Source organism: Cynoglossus semilaevis, chromosome 4 (assembly GCF_000523025.1).
Source record: "Cynoglossus semilaevis isolate Cse_v1.0 chromosome 4, Cse_v1.0, whole genome shotgun sequence".
Lineage (NCBI taxonomy): Eukaryota > Metazoa > Chordata > Actinopteri > Pleuronectiformes > Cynoglossidae > Cynoglossus > Cynoglossus semilaevis.
This window is the reverse complement of record NC_024310.1, coordinates 16,067,398-16,087,825: the sequence shown is the minus strand read 5'-3', so window position 1 is coordinate 16,087,825 and position 20,428 is coordinate 16,067,398. Positions and strand designations below refer to the sequence as shown.

Below are 20,428 nucleotides of genomic sequence, written 5' to 3'. Positions count from 1 at the left end.
CAACACAAACTACATAAAAACACAACAGGCAGGCTGTTCTGTTCTGTTCTGTCAGATGTTCTACTATCAGTGCAGGGCTCTGAAGTCGTCGTGGTGTGTGTGTAAAAACAACCCACCATTTGGATAAAACCACGAGTGACGATGTGATGGCATTTATAGAAGGTTTTGTTGTAAGTAACTGTATCTTGCAGTCAGGTAAAGGCATAAACAGATTTTTTTTTAAATAATGATGACGCCTGAAAAGCCAGTCTTCATGAAAAGCAGAATGATGTGTAAACATTCCCAGCGGCCACGGGTCAGGGACAGGTTAATGATGAACAACAGCCCAACTTTACCATCATTCACTGACCGTGTGTTTTTCACTTGGCTTTACGTGCGGACACACACTAACAAACCGAAGGTCAGAAGTTATCTGAACAAAAAGCAGATTTACATTTAAAATTTCTCCAGTATAGGTAACTATCAGGGTGAGTCGGAAAATGTCCAAGACAGATGTTATCATCATAGAGATGGATGGGTGGATGGATGGACAGATGATGGATGGATGGATGATGGATGGATGGATGGATGGATAGATGGATATCTGAAGATAAGACGGACAAATTCTTAGTCAAAATTATTCAAACTTCAAAGAAGACATGAAAGAGTAAAAAAAAACGTATACCAAGTGCATATTAAGCAGCTGGAGGTTAAGTTTGATCACTTTAAGAACTTTAATAATGTGTTGGAGAGAATGATAAATGGGTTAAAAAAAAAGAACGCTTAAAGAAAAAAAGGTTTTCTGGTGTCAAAGGAACAGCCGTTGAAAATATGTATATAGAACATTTAGTTTGACCAACACAGTGGTGTTCCTTCTACACTTTTCTACAAAATGTTACAGTAAATTTCATCATTTTCCCCCTGAAGCGAGTCCGTATTGTACGTAGATCCTAAACACTGAGGTTAGTTAGGAGGAGGAGGTGGAGGAGATGCTGATTTGTTCAGTTGTCTAGTAGTATTTTTAGTAGTAGTTGTAGGCGCATTGAGTATTACATCATTTCATAGCTTAATATTACTCAAATTATATCCAATCATATTTCAGCCTCGTGTGTTGCTAGGGTGAAAGGCTGTCAGAATGATTAGTGCAGGTGTTTGATCAGATATGTATTCTCCATCAGATTTGTGTGCTTTGTCTACAGCTCAGGTGGTATATGCAAACGTATTTCTGTATTTTTATTTATATTTTCACAAATATAAACATCTAATGCAGTTCAGGTACGACAGTGCGTGTTTTCACTTCTTATTTAATTATTTTTTTTAATAATCTGATGGGGAGAAATCACCCATCAGATGTGTACCAAGTATACAAATCCGAGAGAACACAGGTACTGGGAACGTAAAATGAATAGCAACGAGATTGTTGCAAATTATGTTTTCTCTGCGTCCACTACTTCACAGTCGAACAGACATTCTGAGCTCCAAACCTATGCCGTAAATACGCCTGAACAGACTGGACTTTAATCATTTGAAGGGATGACAGCGAAGGACATGTTGTTAAGAACTGCAGTACAACGGATCATGTGATCAACAGAGTCATTGAACTTATATTATGTTTGTATTCTGTTGTTATTGATGCTTTTGTGTACATTGTGTCACAGCTGTGGCTCAGTGGGGCTTCATGGGTTTCTTACGTCAGCTATGGCGTTGTTATGGCTACAGACACTATAACAGTTTAATATACTACAACTCTGCGTAATATTGGTGGTTTCTCTTGACATAATGTTAAACACATACCTTATGTCAGATATTTGTCTGTCAATGTTTTAAAACTTCATATTAAAACCTACTGACTTCAGCATACGCTGCCAGACCTTTACCGTAAAATATAGTATAGATGTGCAAATGCGGATGACGTGGACTGTAACTCCCACATCTGTGTTTGTGTTTTGGACACGAACACGTACAGAAGGTTGTGACGGTGATGACGCTCCTGAGGGTACGTCCCGACAGTTTCGAGCACAACTTCGTAGTAAGGCAGAACTTACGTTTTCACAAGTTGGTTTGTTAAAAACTCTCACATTTGCAGGTGATGTGAATCTTCAAAGTTTACACAAATTCCCACAATGAATGTCAAAAAGCAAATGGTGAGCCTGAGCTGCAGATCTTGGTTATAGCGTCTCCATCTGTTTGTCAGCCTACAGGACCGGTCATGTTTCACCTGTTCTGAATTAGTCCTGTGCTGTTGAAATACTCCTGAGAATATCAGCTCACGTTTTTGTGGGGTTTTTTTTATTGAATTTTTGACTACAGCTGTGGTTTTATTCTGGCTCTGCTGTCTGACTTGTCAACTCACCTACTTTTTAGAGACTAAATGCCACTTTAAACCACACAGTACACAAACCTGACTCAGAAGCTGTTGTGTACGGTAACTCTGGTTCAGTGTTTCTATAAAGGGGATGGTGAGAGTGTGAGGTATTTCTCCACTGTCAATTTATGTATATAATATAATACAGTATATAATTATATAAATAATGCTTTAGGGGAAACCCCAACTACGTCACAGAAAAAACATCAATACATATCGAGATATGACTTTTTGTCCAGCTCTAATACCTAATGGGAAAAAAGGAAAAAATCTGCTCTCAGTGCAGTGAGGCTGTTCTGACACAAACCGGGCTTCTGACCTGGAGTTAAAGCCTCAAAAAACACATGCTGGGAGTTGAGAGAGTATTTTGAGGTCCTTTGGTGAAAATGAAAACTTTTACCTGCAGCATGTATCAGCGGTGTACTGGACCAATGTCAGGTGGAAGGATGGTGGACTAACTGGAGATTCAGTACGTGTGATTCTGCTCTTAGGCTCAAATGTTTTTTAACCAGCCAATACTATTATAATGTAATATCTTCTTTAACCTCGTTTTCAGTGTAGCCACCTCAGATTTTAAGGCTAATGTTTTTCTTACTCCCTCTTCTTTTACTTCAATACCAACCTCCAAATACAGCATCTGCAGACTCTTTCTTCCAAACAGGAAGTGATGCCGTACGGAGTGGTTGCATCGTTTCGTCAGTGCGGCGGAATACAGTAATAGTGATTTATCCATTAGTTATGGGAACAGCAGATATCCAGATACGTCACTGAGTTAGTGTGAGGTAATGTGAAGATACAGGTGGGCTGCTGCAGCCAGTGTTCATGTTGAAGAGGAGACGGTCTTCCTGAGCGAGTGTCTCTGCAGCGTCTCCTCCGTAATGACATGTATGGATTGATTGTTGGGAGCAGCAGTGGTGGAGGTGTGGACGTGGCCTCAGGTGAAAATGTCAGCACATTATGTCTCCTCATGGTGCTCATTACCAACTCCATCAACCTTCACCTTCACCACTGTTTGTTATTTAAACAGACATTTAAGGCCCGCTCCAATAAGTCTCCCATCAGTCTACCAGTAACTGGATCCAGTGTTAACTGCCGCTCCTCGTCTTTCCTCATCCCCACTTACTGCCTGATGAAGCAGGCTCCGTGCTGCAGGACGGGTGAGGGCCAGAGTGTCAGAGCGAGTCAAAGGGCAGAGGCAGAGTTAGCCGCTCAGATCTGGTGTTCCTTCATTAAATCCACGCAGACCTTGACAGAAGTAAAAGTGGGAGTCAAGGCCGTGAAGGTTGTTTGTGGTTTGGCGGCGAGGTCAGGGTCGAAGGTAGAAAGGTTACTGCGCTGTCATCTGAGATGAGAACAACAACGTCACAGTGTTACAGGGAAGATCAACTCTGGTGAGAGGGTTCATATTCCATGTGCTGAGCTCAGTAAATTGAGATGTGAAAGACTTAATAATAATAATAATAATAATAATAATAATAATAATAATGATAATAATAATAAGTGGCGCTTTAGCTCAGAGGCAACGTCTCTGTCATTGGTGTGGAATCCCAGGGTTCACCTCCTGGGCAAGATTGAATTCCAGTTAGGACGTGGTGCAGAGTTCTCGTGTTTCACCTGTATTTATACTTGCCACACAGCTGAAAGATCATCAGTTTGTTGGTTTGATTCCCAGCCCAGTATAGATGTGTGCTAGTTTTCTGTGTATTTCTGTGAAGTTTCCTCCCAAAGTCCAAAACGCATGCACTAACTTGACTGATCACTCTGTCGTTACCTTTGGTGTGAATGGTAGTGTGGATTGTGAATGTTTGTTTTTTTAATCTATATGCGATAGATGTGACTGTGTAGATTCTGACCCTGACTGTCTCCAATGACTGGGATTGGATCAGAGTGTGGAGCAAAGATGAATGAGTCATTGACTTATTAGATACATTTGGACTTCTCTGGTTCTCTGTTCAAAATTCAATGTCTTTGTTTTGATTTATACTTTATTTATTCTGAAAAAAGTAGCATTTCAAAATGGTTTATTTTGTCTTGATAAGTTAGAAAAGAAACTGGCTGTTGATCTCCAGTTTTTATGGCACACATGTCTTGTGCTTTAGATTAGTCATATGTTTTGTGAACATACTGTGACTTTAATGTCAGTTTGGTATATTTATGTGTGTATGTTAGAACGAAGGAGAGTTCAAATCCAACCTGAATTTCTGTTTTACAGGGCAGTGAAATGCAGAAACCATCCTCGGTGAGCAGTCTCTTTTTTACGTGCGGTCAACTGCGGTGCGTAAAACACACACACGCACGCACACACACCTCATTTGGCTGTTGGTGTGGAGTGTGTGTGCACAACAGTAAAGGACGAGACTTGGAGGCTGCACCTCCATCTGTTCTCCGCATCTTTCCACCGGACTGCAGTGCACGGATACAGACGGAGAGACAGAGTGTGGACAGTGGAGCAGAGCCGCAGATACAGCACTAGGATGTGAGGCAGCTGTGGACAGAGTGTGTCTCACTGTTTGGAGGAGGGAGCAGAACACGGAGCCGTTCATTCCGCTGCCTCCTCTCTTCCCTCCCTCTGCGCTCGTCCCCCTCTCTGGTAACTCGGATGCAGGATAACGACGCAGCATCACCGGCACCAGAGCCTCCAGTGGACACAGCGCCCCGCTCAGCAGGCCGGTCACATTTCGTCCAGTTTGTGGAGAAAAGAAAACTGTGTGTTGCCACACAGGTGCGCGGGGGCAAATGTGTCTTTTCCTGGAGGGGAAAAAGTGAGGAGGCATATCTTCCCAACTATTCTAGGATGTGGAGGTTCGGTTTTCTCCGGTCACGTTGATGCTCCACATAACAGGAGGAGATCCAAGCGTCACATTCTACTGGATTTTTACCGTTACGCAGTGTTTTTTCTTTTTTCTTTTTCGTTTTTACTTTGATTCTACCTTCCTGGCTCTGTGGTCGGAGAGTCTCCGCGGAGCAACAGAGGAGAACTGTACAGAGAGAGGAAGGAGTTCCAGAACCTCCAGGCTGATCTCCTGAAACCAGGTAATTCTGCAGGCAGTGAGAACACACACACACATGCACACACACACACACTCACACTCGTGCCAAACAATCTATAATTTACGTGTTGCAAACACAGGAGTGAAGAAAGACAAATATATTTTTTTTTATTCATGCAAAATTTGCATTTAAATTGCTTCATAAATCCCCATTAGTGCAAACAGGAGCTGATCTACCGACCAAACACCGACTGGAACATTTTCATATTATTGTTCATCAAAAGTTGGAGCAGACAGACTTGTTTATTAACCTTTGATCTGTTGGATCAGTTCACACTTGGTTATTATTTATTTACTCTTTAATAGAATCAGTCTCTGACAATCGTGGCCTAATTGTTACATGTCGTGATGCAGCAGGATGTAAACGAGCCTTGTTGATCTTGGAGGGTTTTTTTTTCTCCTCTTTTTTTTAAAGAGGGCAGCAGCTCATCTAGAATCTCAACGAGTGCGCGCACAGATCGTTAATTGATCGAGAGGCAGAGGCAGAAACGTCTCGGTCGTGACGGATGTTTGGAGGCAGCAGGCTGATAAAGTATTCACTGTAAAAAGAGAGTGATACCGATCAAGCGTAAATTCATTAAGGCGATGATCGATTGCCGTTGTGGGTTAGAGATGATCCCGAACTTCTTACAGACCTGCTGCAGATCGGACTGGGTTGTTCTGTTCAATGGGCAGAAGTGGGGAATTCAACACGGAGAGGATGCGCTGTGTTGGGGGATTTTGGTGCCCTCCTGTGGCTCATCTCGGTAACGGTTTTAGGTTCGCTTCAGATTCAGATGATGATTGAGATTTAGAAACTTTTTAACGTAAAGCAGGATAATGAGGAAACATAAATAATTAGTAATACATAAAAAAAATCCATAAGAAACAAGAATGAGTGTGAAGGTAGGAGAAGAGAGCAGCGTCAGGCTTATCAAGGAGGTAGATGTGCAGACCCTGTGGTAATGGCCTACCCAGTGTACCGCGGGCCAGTAGTGTGTCACCAGAGACCATAAGCTGTACTGTGGAGAGCGATCCAATTCTCAAACTTTGATTTTGTTCCTTTGAGTGACTCATCTTTCTCTCTGCGACATTGACAGACAGAACATTTAAATACTCTTCCACTAGCTGGCAGCAGATACGATAAACAATATAGACTTGCGATATACTTGCAGTTACTGCAAGTATATCGCCCTTGTTTCACACTGAGTAATAAATTGTTATGAAGACGAATGCACAAAATAGCTGTATTAGCTGAGTGTACTGATGTTGTATCTTACATATATTTATATTATGTATTTAAATATATTGATATATATTGCAATGGGCTGCTTAAAGTATAGGTGGGAGATACAGATGTCGGAGTGTCCATAGTTTTATCTCCACTTCTATTTTAATTATTACCTTGTCACTTTTTAGAAATAAAAAATGTAGAAATGAGAAACTGGGGGTGAGTTGGCACAAAACCTGTCCATTCAGTCCTTCTGTGTTGGTTTGAGTAATTTGTGTTGGTATTTTTTGGTTTTGTTTTTGTGAAATAGTTTGACCCTGGGTTGATATTTTCTAGCTGTGCTGTGGTGCAGTCAACCAGTTGAATGGTTTTTGGTATTACCAAACTGGTGGGAATGACAGACCAGTTTCATTGAATTCATCTATGCCAAAGCAGGCAAGGCTGAATTCCTTATTATAATTTTAATAAAATAAAAACATCTGGGTCTCACCCTGGCACCTGTGGGGTGAGACAGGCTGCTGGACCTCTTCAGGGTTTCAGTTTAGTTTAGTTTTTTATTTCTCAACATTTTTAGTCATAAAAAGGTTTAGTCATAAAACTTAGTTTCTTGGTATATGTAGAAAACATTTTCTTGGTATATTGAGATTTATTACATCTAATCATGATTAATTGTAAACCAGTACTCTGATGATCAGCTTTTTTGGATGTAGCATCAACTTCAACTTCCACTGTAATGGTGCCTCGTAATCTGCAGTATTTTTTTTATTTTTTATTTTTTAATATAAATTGCAAATATTTCATTGGTTCTACTTTTAGCAAGTTACTTCTGAGAACCCTCCTGGGATCTTTTTGAAAACCACCCGGTGACACTGTGAACCTGCTGTTTGTCTTGTTCCTAAAATGAAGACGTTCATCGTCTATTTAAACAAACAAACAAACTCTGTTCACTGTGGCTTTTCATTTCAGTGTTCATAAGTTTGTCATGGCAGTAGAAGTTTACAGAGATGCCAGGGGCTACAGCTGGTGCCTCTGAGGGACACTTCAAGTTTGTCAGCTCAGTAATTGGGAACAGTGATAATTGTTGGCTGTACTCAGTAATGGACCGGGCATAGCTGTAATCTACCAGACAGCAAATCCAGCTCTGCAGAAGGTTTTTTTTTCTCAGCCACCCAATAATTGGAATGTTGTATTTACTTTCTAGGACTGGAATAAAAGAATACAGTGCTGTGGGCAATTGCCATTAATCAGGTTCCTGCTGCTGGGGTATAATTAAAATATGAAAAGCAAGGAAGCTGCTTAAAGTGATAGGGAAGCAGGAATCAAAAGGCAAATCAAATTCAGCGGTGTCAGACTCGGTTCCACATACACATATCACCCTTATTAGATGTGATTTTACCAAACTTTTTCTTGAACATGAAGTGTTTGGCTGTTTGTTTTATTTTCAAAATTCTTTAAGTTGGCCGGTTTGAAACTCCAAGTGGGCTGGATTTGGCCTGCAGGCCATATCTTTGACACCCCTATTGTAAATATAGGATATTTTCAAAGTTGATTTTTTTTTAAATTAAGGATTAAGTATGCAATTAATTTTTGAAATGTTTAATATGTAACTGAACCTGTTACTTTATTTAAACAATTTAATTTGGATTTCAATCATTTTAATGACACAGATCCACCAGAAGGTAATTAAGAGCAATCCCTGGTTGTGTCCTAATGAACACACAGTAGGTGTCCACATAGGTGGCGCCATGAACAGATTTGAATGTGTTACTCTTTCTTCTTACTAGTTACTTAACTGTCACATTTTGTAAAGGTTATAAATTAAGGAAAAACAAGGATTTAGCACTGTGTTCATACTAGGAGTGTGTATTAAAATACACATCGTGTCATTTGTAAGTTTTCACCCCTGTGTGTTGCTACTTTGTCTCTCAGATGTGTGTGAAGTGATGCGGCTCTTTTCATTTGTTGGCTGCCTCTCACCTGTGAGTGCAACCAGACTTCTGCCATTTGTAATGTGTGCATCATGAGAGTGTGTTTCTGCCTTGCAGCTCTAACAGCCATTTTGAAAACCTCAGTGTGCTGTGACATCCTTACCAGTAGGAAATCCTTCAGTTAGCAGACGTAGAGTAATGCGCTTTTGTGACATTTGGATTTTTTCTGTTATTGCCATTTGTCAAGTCTTGACTGATGTTTGCAAACCTTTTTTTCAGCAAACACATGGACATTTCTGAAATAATTTAATTTGAAACACACAAACCAAACATCCTGTGAAACCCTGAGGTTAAATACTTAGACGGCGCACATCTCATCTACAGCAACATTTCTAATTCTTTCATACCTGCTTAATTGGCAGTGTGTGTTTTCATCTCCCACCATTTCACCCTGTGGTCAGAGTGTGTGTGCACTGAGTTTTGATTCATTGCACTGCTGTCCTTAGCTGGCACCTTTCACCGTCTGCCTCAGTAAGCACTGCTGCCACTGTTTGTTTTCTGTCTTCAGGAGCGCATCCATTATAGGCATGACTAAGCTAAATACCTCCAAATAATTAAGTCATTTTACTCCAGCCTTGAGGAAAAGACATTGATGGTGACTGTGCAGTCGGCGTGCACAGCGTGTGCACAATAGCATAGCAGAAATAAACAGAACAGATCTCTAATGTCTGTGGAGTTGTTCTGTTAATTTTCTGGTTGCCTGTATTCATTTTTGGATTTTTATTTATTTATTTTGTTTTTCTACCAATTTAAGTCTTTGGACATGTTTGCACACAATCTCAGAGTCTCTTCTTTTGCATGTGTGTAAATTTTAATAACCGTGGGAGAGAAGATGGAGTTTGAAGAGTGTGACATCAAGTTTTTGTGTATTTTGTTTATTTTCAAAATTTGTTAAGCGGGCCGGATTGAACACCTTAGCGGGCCAGTTTTGGCCCACGGGCCCTATGTTTCACAACCATGGTATAGCCAAAGATTCTACTGTGCATCATTTATTGTTGCTAAAACACAGTCATTACACATCTTGTCAGGTACGGGTGAGTCTACGACTGACAGTCTGACTGACACAACAGTCGGATGGATTGTTCAGGACTGTAGACTGATTGATATTGTTGAGGACAACGACTGGACTGGAGTTTAAGAAGAAACTCTCCACACGTTCTTCAAGACTGATGACTGAAATACCTGCCGTTACTGGCTTTACTGTTGTGTTCGGCAGTATTCAAAAGTTTATTGTCATGTTTAGGAGTTCTGATTTGATTAAGTCACATCTACTCCGTGATTGATGACTATAAAAAAGTATAAAACACAGCTGTTGACCATGATACAACGACAAAACTGGTCACAGTTCTCACCCTAGAGAAACACGATTTCTTGGTTTGTTTCGATAAAATCAGACACCTTTGAAACGATCACCTCTGTCAAAGATCTTTTTGACTTCCCCTTGTATTAGTCCTACCTCAGAAGACATCTCTGAACATAACACATGGTTCTTGTTCCATTGCTGCTTTGTGCTCTTGAAGGTGAACTGTCGTTAGCTGCTCTGTGTTTAACACTACGAAACTCAGTGACAGCTGCTAGCTTTAAATAAAGTCTTTTCCCCCCTGTGAGCAGAGGAGGAACGTTGTTCCTCATTTAGCGTGCCATCGCTGCGACGCCCTGACACTCGTCTGACTCCAGCAGCCGTCCTCTTCTCATCCCTCCATAGGTTCCTCTCAACATATTCATTGCACTAATGGGGCCAGTGCGTTGCTGCCTGCTCAAGGTTACACCAACAACACCTTTCACATGATAAATGCAGCAACCTAATAGAGCGGAGGTTTGGCTCCACAGCACCACCTCTGTGCTCGTCCTTTAATTCTGAGCGATACTGAGCAGTGGTCAAGGTGAGCTGTTCCAGGCACATCCTGGGGAAAAAAGAGTCAGTTTTATTGGCCATTGTACACACTGTATACAGACGCAGACACACAATGTAATCTGATCTCTCCATTTAACACAACCCTGGGGAGCAGTGGCTTCTGGGAGCTGGCGGAATGGTGCTTCTTGAAAATACACATGTTGACAGTGTTGGAGTTGAAATATAATATTGTTCTCCTTTGTATCAGTCTCCTTCCAGTTTCTGGTGCAATGTTAGCATTTTTAATCACTTCACCGTCACTTAATTCTGCTGCTGCCTCCCACTGCATTTGGTAATTTGTCTTACTTTGCTTTTCTGACATTCAGTGGTCACACAGGCTTTGTCTTACTTTGCTTTTCTGACATTCGGTGGTCACACAGGCTGTTTCCTCAGACATTATTATCTTTGTTTGAATCTCTTTTTGCCCCTGTGTATTTGTATTCAGGGTCTACTGTGGTCTTCAAGCATTCTGATTGGACACTAAAAAGGAATTGGAGACTATGGATGATGCATTAACAATGTGGTGTTGTTATATTCTTCTGATGACCTGACTACATGCTTCCATTGACTGTATATAAAAACCGGACCTTAGGTCTTTAAAGGTGGTCACGTACATTGTTGTGAAAATGACTGACCGGCGGCAAACAGCGTCACATGCATAAAGCTCCTATAGAGTGGTCCTAGTGTCACTAAAGTCTAGTTATATTTCCCCTCTCACTGTTTTTCTTCTGCTACTTTTCCCCCTTCTGTGTCTGTTTATTTTACAAAGCACGCCTCGTATTGTTTATAAGAAAAAACAGTGAAGAAGACGACGAAACGACTCGATTGAGACCGCAGGACTGCGAGATTTCTGACAGTCAGACGAAAGTGAAATAAATAAATGAGAATCTGCTTCCCTTTTCTTTGATAAACTGTCATGTGTCTGAATTATTCTGCTTCATTTTAGCAGCAGCATGGCTCCATCCATTTGTTATGTACAGTCTATGCCAGCGATCATCAACTGGCGGCTCAAACTGTCCAATTTGGTCCACGACTGGATTCAAAAAATAAAAATAAAATAATAATAGACAAAAATGTCACTTTTATTTTATTTCATGTAAGTGTCCGGCCCCCAAGGTGTCTGTCCAGAAAAATTCTGGCCTTGCGACAAACATAGTTGGTGACCCCTAGGCTATGCCTTTAACCACCCAGATAATGAAGTGTTTGGAGGAGTTTTGTCTCCATCTTAAATAATCTGAAACAACCAAATTTAGTAGGAGAAAAGCAGATGGCGTCAATGTAGCGGACCTGAATTTATGTTGTGCAGTGATACCGTACTTCTGCTTCTTTAACATTGGAATCGTAATGTGTGGCATGTCACTGTTTCCTCTGGTAGCAGTGATGTTGTTCGTCAACATGACAAATCTTTGCAGTTATTGTTGCTTTGCTTTCAAGACAAGTTAAAACCTTCGCGGCAGCTTCCTGCTGTGTAACGAACCATTCCAAATGCCATTTCTCGATAAGAGGAGAGATTTTTGTTTTCTGCACCAAATGTGACTGAGATGAATTTTGCTCTGTCAAACCCCAGTGGACTAACATGAATTCAGTTACCATAGAGCAGAGTCTCTGAGGTCAAAATTGCTCGTAATTCAATCACTGCAAAAAAAGTGAATCATTATCGGATGCTGCGGTAGCAACAGTTGTGTTTTTTTCCCACTCATACAAAAATGCACTCAGCAACAGTCCTGCTGCTGTGATCCTGTTAAATGGAACAATTTATTGGTACTTGGAGAGAATCACTGTCTGTTCATTGTGCAGAACACGTTGATGGTTTTTTCGCCAACTGTTCTGGTGAAAGTAAACTATTTTTCAAAGACTTCTATTCTTAATGTTAGTATGAAGACAATAACTTCTAGTTCCTCAATGACCACTGCAGTCGATACATGTCCGTACGTGACGTAAAAAGTTATAGATGCCTCTACCTACATATCTCTAATGCACCTCAGTACAGCCAATAATTACAACTTTACCTTAGATTACTGCAGAATATTTATGAGCATTGGGGAAGCTGTTGGACGACTTGGTTAAGGGGTGATCACAGCATGTGACCCCACCTCTTCACATCTGTGGGTCACCTCAGGGCCGTTGCATTAAAACCACAGGTTGAAAAATCCCACACAAGAATCAGATCTAAGCAAAACTTTGGAATTGAGCAACAAGACCCACAGTGGTAACGTAGCCTAATTCTCCTTTAAATTACACTTACATTTTTGACAAGACAAGATGTCAAAATTGAGTTTTTATTTTACATTAAAGAAATATCCTAATAGAGTCAATAAACAACAGAAAACAATAAGTTAAAATAAGTATTTTCTGATTCTTGAATAAGGGAAAGGTAATATTAGAAAAGCATTAAGCATTTGGGAAAGGTAATATTAGAAAAGCATTAACTGGCAGAAACTTTAGCACAACTTCCAACTCTCCAAAAGCAACTGTGTCAGATGTATTTTTTATTTTTGGTAAATGACTTTTTAAATTTTAAGTAAACTAATAATCCCTTATGGGAACACCAGACCCACAGGAGCAGTGGGCTGGTAATGTGCCCAGGGAGCAGGGGACTTTTTGGTCAACATTGGGATTCAACCCTAATTTCCCAATGACAGGCCAAGTCCTTTAACCACTCCACCAGGGGCTGCCGCTAACTAACATGTATTTCTCATCTTTATTACTTTGTTATAAGGGGACTCACAATGTGAGCACATATTCATAGTATGAAGTAAAAAAAAAACATCATTACTAGTGAAAGAGGAACGATGAAATGGTGCTGATGTGAGAAGGTTCGTCTGCTTTGATGCAAAACCAGAGCCAGACTAAGCCCAGCAAACCTGATGTCACAGCTGCGGGGCCCATTTGCAATGTGCTGACAAGAAAAGTGAAGTAAGATTCATTGACTCATTGCGTTGGGGATCAATTGATGGATTGGCCACGGGAGCCCCGGTCCCCAAAGTTGTGAAGGCTGACCAGCTACTGCACATCCATCTTTTAACCTCTGAGGCATGGGCACGGCAACCAGTGGCCAGAATGTGTCATTTCACCAGATGTTGGTGTTGGAAATGGAAAGGTGAAGAAGAAAAAAGTGACTTAGATTTATTAGTCATGGGAATGACGTGACCTTGCTGAGAATCACCAACCTCTATATGCTTCTTCCCCCTCTCTTATTTCTCTTATGACACCATGTCTGTCTTGTACGTTTAAGAGCTTTTCATTTAACCGTACAAGATGATCCATATCCACTGCACCACTTGTCAATGACGAGGTCATTGATAAACGAGCAGGAGAAAATGAGCAAAGAAAGCTGCCAGAGATCAAGCATCAGCTGGTCCAAAGAAAAAATAGTTGGACATAACATGGATGTCTGCTTCCTAACAACCAAGTAGTACCACAGAACTTCTGTTCTGATCTGTTGATATTTATAAATCAGAAACAGCATGGAGAATTAACAAATGAGTAATTCAGAAGAACTAACACTTTATCAGGAAATACTGTATGTCTCTGTCTTAACAAATGAACACAAAGTTATATTTTGATGTATATGTGACATGAGTTGGTGACTATGTGGCTACAGTTGTAGTTGAGCAAAATTGCAAGTTTTAGCTTGTGGCTACAGTTGTAGTTGAGCAAAATTGTTTTAGCTTCTCAGTAGTCAGAATGTCAGTAGTAATTCAACAACGTTTTGGTGTATCTCACCACTTTCCTCAAAGAAATGGCCTTTATTTATAAATCAGGAAAAAAAAAAAATCCAAAACATTAATTGTTCATTTAGTACTGCACAAAAGCCTTCGAGCTAACTAAAGATGCAGTGTAGAAACTGTGGTGAATGGAATATTTTCTTTTCTTTTATTTTCAAGAAAGTTTGAGCTAAGATAAGGCACTACGTTCTTCAACTCCCCCTATTCTCCTATGTGTCACACGTACAACACGCAATTAATAGACCTATTGATTCTGTCTCTAAATGCTAACTTGTGATTCAGGCCAACAATTGGTAGTGGTTCATTCATCTTTTCAATTTCACTCAGGCCCTCAGGTCGCAGCTTTGGAGTGGATTTGAAAGAAACCCCCGTAAAATAGACATAAAATGGCCCGAGCTGCTGTCGAGTGCTAAAGTGAGGCTGTGATATGACCGATAAACGTCTTCATCACGTAACCTCACATTCCTCATTGTGCTACGAACGTGGGTTAGATATCCTTTTCTGCAAATCGATAATGCAATAAAGTCATAATCTAATAGATGATATGCATTGGAGTGAAAAGGTTTTCCTTGAATTTTCTAGAGACCCATCATCTTTATCAACCTTCTGTTGCACAAACGTCAGATATGTTTTGAATGTTAGCGTGTGTCGGCTCTGCATACTCACACAGAACTATCCCCAGTGATAAATGGTATATCCATGATTTATGATGTCTCAGGGAAATGTAATTAAAACAACCACAGGACATATTTCCACGGCTTTAATGCAGCATTATCCCAGGGAGTTACTGGTTGCCATGGCAGCAAGTCCCTAAGTACCTATTTGTGTCATCCTGGTGATTTGAAAGTTGCAAGTTAATGAAAATGTCCGTCAATACAGAAAGGCATTGCTTTCACCGTCCATGTCAAGACAAATGACCGATTAGAGCAGCAAAACTACAAAAAGATGATGTGACATCTGCAAACAACACAGTATGTAGTATTCTCAGACCCAAATACTACTGTCAGGTATCCAAGGGAGGACTTACCACTAGGGCATTGTATTTTTTTTGTATTTTTTTTTTAGTATTTTGAATTATAGTGTTTGAAATAAAGTTCAGAAGAGTTTTCTTCCTCTCTACAAAAGGAGCGACCTGGGAGTGACCATTAGGAAAACACAGGTAACGGTCGAGGGCCCCAAGATTTTCGAGTCCCTCAATGGGGAAACTCACCAAAATGCACCTTTATTTAGTTCTTGGTCTTTCTGACCTTCCTGCCACCAGATGCTTTTGGTTTCGATACCATCAAGTCCCTAAATCCCAGGTTAGGTTCCGTTAGGATGGGAATTTGGTTTAAGAACTCCAACCGACTACTGCTGATAAGGTTAAGTTGAATTTTTAAAATATGGACTGATGTGGTGCAGGGTAGGACCGCCACCTCCCACCAGAAGGTTCTGGGTTCTGTTCCACCAATCACCACCCTCAAGAAGGGCAAAAAAAACTCCCTCTGTGGACTTTCCCTCGTGCACTAAACAGTTGTTTAAATGCTTGATCAGTTGTGGTTGCTTTCGGTGCCTGGCCCTTCCCTTTTTTTTTACAATGGGCTATTCCACCTTCACATCAGACGTCAGGGCAATCCCATTGGTGGCCCTAGTGAGAATTTTACCAGTTTCCCAAATTTGGACTCTCTGACCCTCCTTCGTAGTCTTCTTCTCAGCTCTCAAGACTATTACATTAATCTCTCTTCATTTGCTGACTTCACCCATTGATGTATACAGAAAATGAACATTGTTAGAATTGATCCTGTTACTTTGCTCCTTAAGCCCCCATCTTGTGAAGCGAGACCCCTGCTGGCCCGTGAGCAGCTACCTCCACTGGCTGCCTTGCATTCTGATTAGGATATCTGAGTTTTATCAAACATCAATATGCTCTTTTGGATTTTATCCAGACAGGCTTTTTAGAATGCTGCAGGCAAAAAAAGCAGCTTCCTATTTCGCACCAGCGTCAACTCTTATCTGTTATTCTTATGCTTGCCTTTATTTAGCTGCTTCTAGACTGTCTGGGTGTTGCAGACTGGATATTTTTTATGCAAGGTTGTTTTTAAGTGCAGTTTTTTTCTACAAGTTACAAGCATTCCGTCGTGTTTGCACATGGTGGTAGTTGAGAAGCAGAAGAAGATTTATGGTCACTTAGAGTTGTGTTTCACGGTTGATTCTCCAGTTCTGCTCTGTAATTATTCTTTGTTAATTACTCAGGGATGGCTTGATACAACTTTTTCACGTCAGATACCGATACTGCAACCTGCAGTGACTCTCGATACCAGAGTCCGCCTCATAACTTCCTTTCACTTCTCTTAAGCTGTTATTGACACGTTTTTCCTAGGTTCTTTATTTGCTTAATACAGACAGCTAAAAAAAATAGAAGGTTCAGTTCAAAGAAGGAGAAAAGGCCATAATTTAAATTGAGTTTTGGCCACTACTACTGCTTTGAACTTTGAACTTTAACCCTTGTATTATGGTGAAAAAAACTAACAGACATTGATTATGTTGAGTACTGTGTAAATTGACTCAAAATGTCATGTTTCTGAGAGAGTAATCACAGTGAGAGTGGGAAAAAATCAGAGCCTAAGGTCATTTGTTCACAGCAAAGAAAGTAGCATTAGCATTAGCAGCTGGATTAAAGTAAAGCTCTGTCTTCTTTTGCTTATTGTTGCAAATCTGCTGCATTAGCCTGCTTAATATTATTAGAATGATTCATTATGCAGTCAACTAAACATACAGTATCTTACGTTGGAAAGCACTTTTGATCAACTTATGAATAAATGTGACAGGTCTGGACTCATTTGCAAGTTAAACTTTGAAACAAAAATGATCAGATTATCTTTTAAAATAAAAATTCTTCAGCCGTCTTTGCATGAGCATGATTTTATTAGATTATTTATTCATTTATTTTAATCATGGTCGACCTTTGTTGTTAATTTATTCTCATTAGCCACAACAATCAGCCAGTGTCCACCTCCTCCTGCTGGGGATCCATGTCCCTGCCTGCAGCCCCACACTGGGCTTTATGGGACAAAAGCTGCAGATTTATCAGTTTGCATAGCGGAGTCCACTGCACTGAGGTTTTTCCCTCTGCACTTTGGCTTTTTCTGCATAATTTATTTCTTTCCCTGCCTCTACTCTTCTGCGTGAACTGACTCTCTTTATGGAGATTTGATTTTCAGTGGTTTTGCCCCTGACCGCTCAAGAGCATTTGCCGACGACTCCACTCTTCTCCCCGTCTTGTAGAGCAGCAGAGCCATCCCTCCACTCCTCTGGCTCCTCTTCGGCGCGTACTTGTTGCTCTAATAGACCCCACCGTTTCAGCTGAGACCTTTTTAATGTACTGCATATGCTCTGTGGCTTTTCGCTGGTTCTAATTGGCTGTCGGGGTGATGAGTCAGTGCACATCTGCACCTCCACCGCGTGATTGACGTGCTGCAGCAGGGACTCGTCATATCCCAGGTGCAGTGGCAGTATGTCCCGGCCATTTTTTAATCATGTTCTCCAGAATGGAGCTGATAAGAGATGTAAAGGTGATTATGGTTCAAGGAGAACGTCCTTGTGGAGGGGCCTCAGGATTATGGCTCTTCACCATGTTCTGACGGGGGGGAATAAATACATCAGTATTCAGTTGGACACCTCCTCTGGAGTTACAGAGTTAGTGGAGAGCTTCGCCCACGGATAGGATGTGGGGTGGGAGGGCTCTCTCTGCCAGGAAATCTCCGGTCCAGGGCCCTATGACTGTCTGTGAACTCATTCCATTTTGATGAGCACAGCAGATGACAGTCGGAGTGTTAATAGCATTTAGATATGATGAGATTGGTTGACCTCAAAACTCAGCTCCCACTTTATTTCCAATGTATGAAGAGAAAAGATATGAAGCATGCCAATGCTCATGTGTGATAAATGTGACAGAGAGTCACTTTATGCCCTTCCCTGATAATTCTAGATAACATTTCCAGGAAAATAGAATATAGAGAGTGGAATTAGAAAGGCTCCAATCACAGCCAGGCCATTTGGCCAGTCAGGCTGTTAAAAATGTGTTCTGCGTAGGTTCTCAATCATCTGGGCTAATTTACCCTCAGAAGACCGGCTTGGTTTAGTCTCTTAAAAGTTGTTTTCACTCTCATTCTAGACACTCATTGATTCTAATGTCTAGTTTATGCTATGCTCTAAGTACGCACACGGAAACATTCATCGGTCACCTGTGTAAGTTACTGGTATTCTTCGTCGACATGTCTCGGTATATTAAGTGCTAGCAATTGACCCTTGCTGTGGACTTATTATCATGACCCACAGTGTGGAGCATGAACTCAGCACTGTCCCCTAGTGGATGTGTGGCTTAACAACTATGCCAAACGTAAGGCACACGTGAGGGATTGTGGGCCGTGATAAAATGAGGTTTAACTGTCTGGAAACTCTTGCCGTTCAGCCTCTGTTGTGGTTGAATACTTGAAGATCAGATACATATACAATAGTAAATGTTGGCTAAATGTTATGTTGTTGACAACACTCATTTCTTTGTCATCATTTAGAAGAATTAAATCCTTTTAAAACATTGGGGTGTGACCTCTGCTCCCTTGTCTTTTAAAAGCAGTTTGCTGTGTAGAAGTAAACAGTAGCACACAAACACAGGACAAAGATTATACAGCTGTCAGCCAGAAAACCACAGACTGTTATGGGATGTTGGTGCTTGCCAAGTAAACAGACTGTAGTCTGTATCAAGACTTATCATGGAGAGAGAAACAACAGCAACCCAGCAAACACTCCAACGCCGCTGTGGGAAATACAAACAAGTTCGGCCAAACATTTGAAATAACCATGCGTGTGACAACGAGCCGCTTAATCTGTTTGAATCAGGTTCTTGATGTTCTTTTCATTTACGTCGTCATTTTTGTCTCAAAAAATGCAAATAGTGACATGATATGGTGGAAAAAAAGTGAAATTCAATTAAGATTTTATCACCAAGGTCACCTCATTATTATTTAATGTATGCAAATTAAATGTATGCTCTGGGTGTTACTTATACTGCAGCCTTGAAATATAACCTCGCCCACACAGCAAGTGTCATCTGAGGTCTGTCAGATTATAACAGAGACATATTAGGAATGTTCTATTTTAAGGCTACATAAAATCTAGCCTATTGCAGAGCTCTAAAAAATTCAATCAAAACAATATATAAAATACATGAACATTCCTAAATTTGACAAAAGTAAACTTTGTTTCTGTATGTTTCTTGACAGACAAAAGGCACCATGAGCTTAATTAGCATTTAGCACAAATGAGCCTTCGGTATTTTCTTCTCAGGATCCAAACCCTTTTTATTAACAACCTGGGTTTGTTATCATATTGCAGTATTTAATAGTGAACAAGACAGCTGCTTTATCCAATGGTCTTATCCAATGGTCTTACCCGATGGTCTTATCCAATGGTTGCTTAGACATGAACATTCCGTCAGCCTGCTCCTGAAGAATCCTGCCAGGTTAGCACATTAGCTACTAAAACCCAAATGGATTATTCAATGATCCATTGGTCCACTGGAGTTAACCTTTACAAAGGCTTAGCATTGAAGCATTAGCACTGAACACTGAAGGCAGAGTGGAGTCCAAAGGTTGTCTGTGTGACAGAGAACGATTTTTATAAACTGTAGCAGACGGCGTTTTGTCAGGTCTTCTGTTGGCTCGAAAACGGCCTGAGGGTCTAGTTTCACTAGACTTAGCAGCTTTTCCTCTGATCTCGTCTTCTCCCCATTACCATCTTAATTAGTCTAATGAGTGAAAGTCAGGAGAACGTGCCGAAAGCTGACAAGTTTTTTCTTGCAGACAATTATTGTACTGCCCTTCCTGTGCCGTCTTATCTGCTGAAGGGCACAGATTGTGATCTGTGGTCCAGCAGCAGCCTCTGAGAACCTTCCGTGTGCTGTGGATTCTGCTATTGATTAAAGTAGCAGAGATACAAAGGGGGAGAAGGAGGAGGAGAACGCAGCCGGAGTTTTATCCAACCCTGATGTTCCTCTGCTTTGTGGATGCTTTTAGCCACCGTTGTTGTGGTTTCTATGTCAGGTCATTGCCTCTGTGCAGTCAGTGGACAGATCATATCAAAGAAAACCTCTCTGTGACTCTGTCTGATGGAAAAACAACTATTCATCAAACATTTTCTCTTTTTTTTTTATTACTACTTTTTTTTAAATTTGCAT

The 20,428-nt window shown here is 40.7% G+C and overlaps 1 protein-coding gene across 1 annotated transcript in view; it reads left to right on the top strand.

Annotated features, from left to right (window-relative positions):
• grik4 (glutamate receptor, ionotropic, kainate 4) overlaps positions 1–20,428 on the top strand; it is a 261,758-nt gene that overhangs the window by 17,348 nt on the left and 223,982 nt on the right. The window contains 1 exon segment of the mRNA XM_025055124.1: positions 4,557–5,377. The gene's annotated coding sequence lies outside the window, so the exon portion shown is untranslated.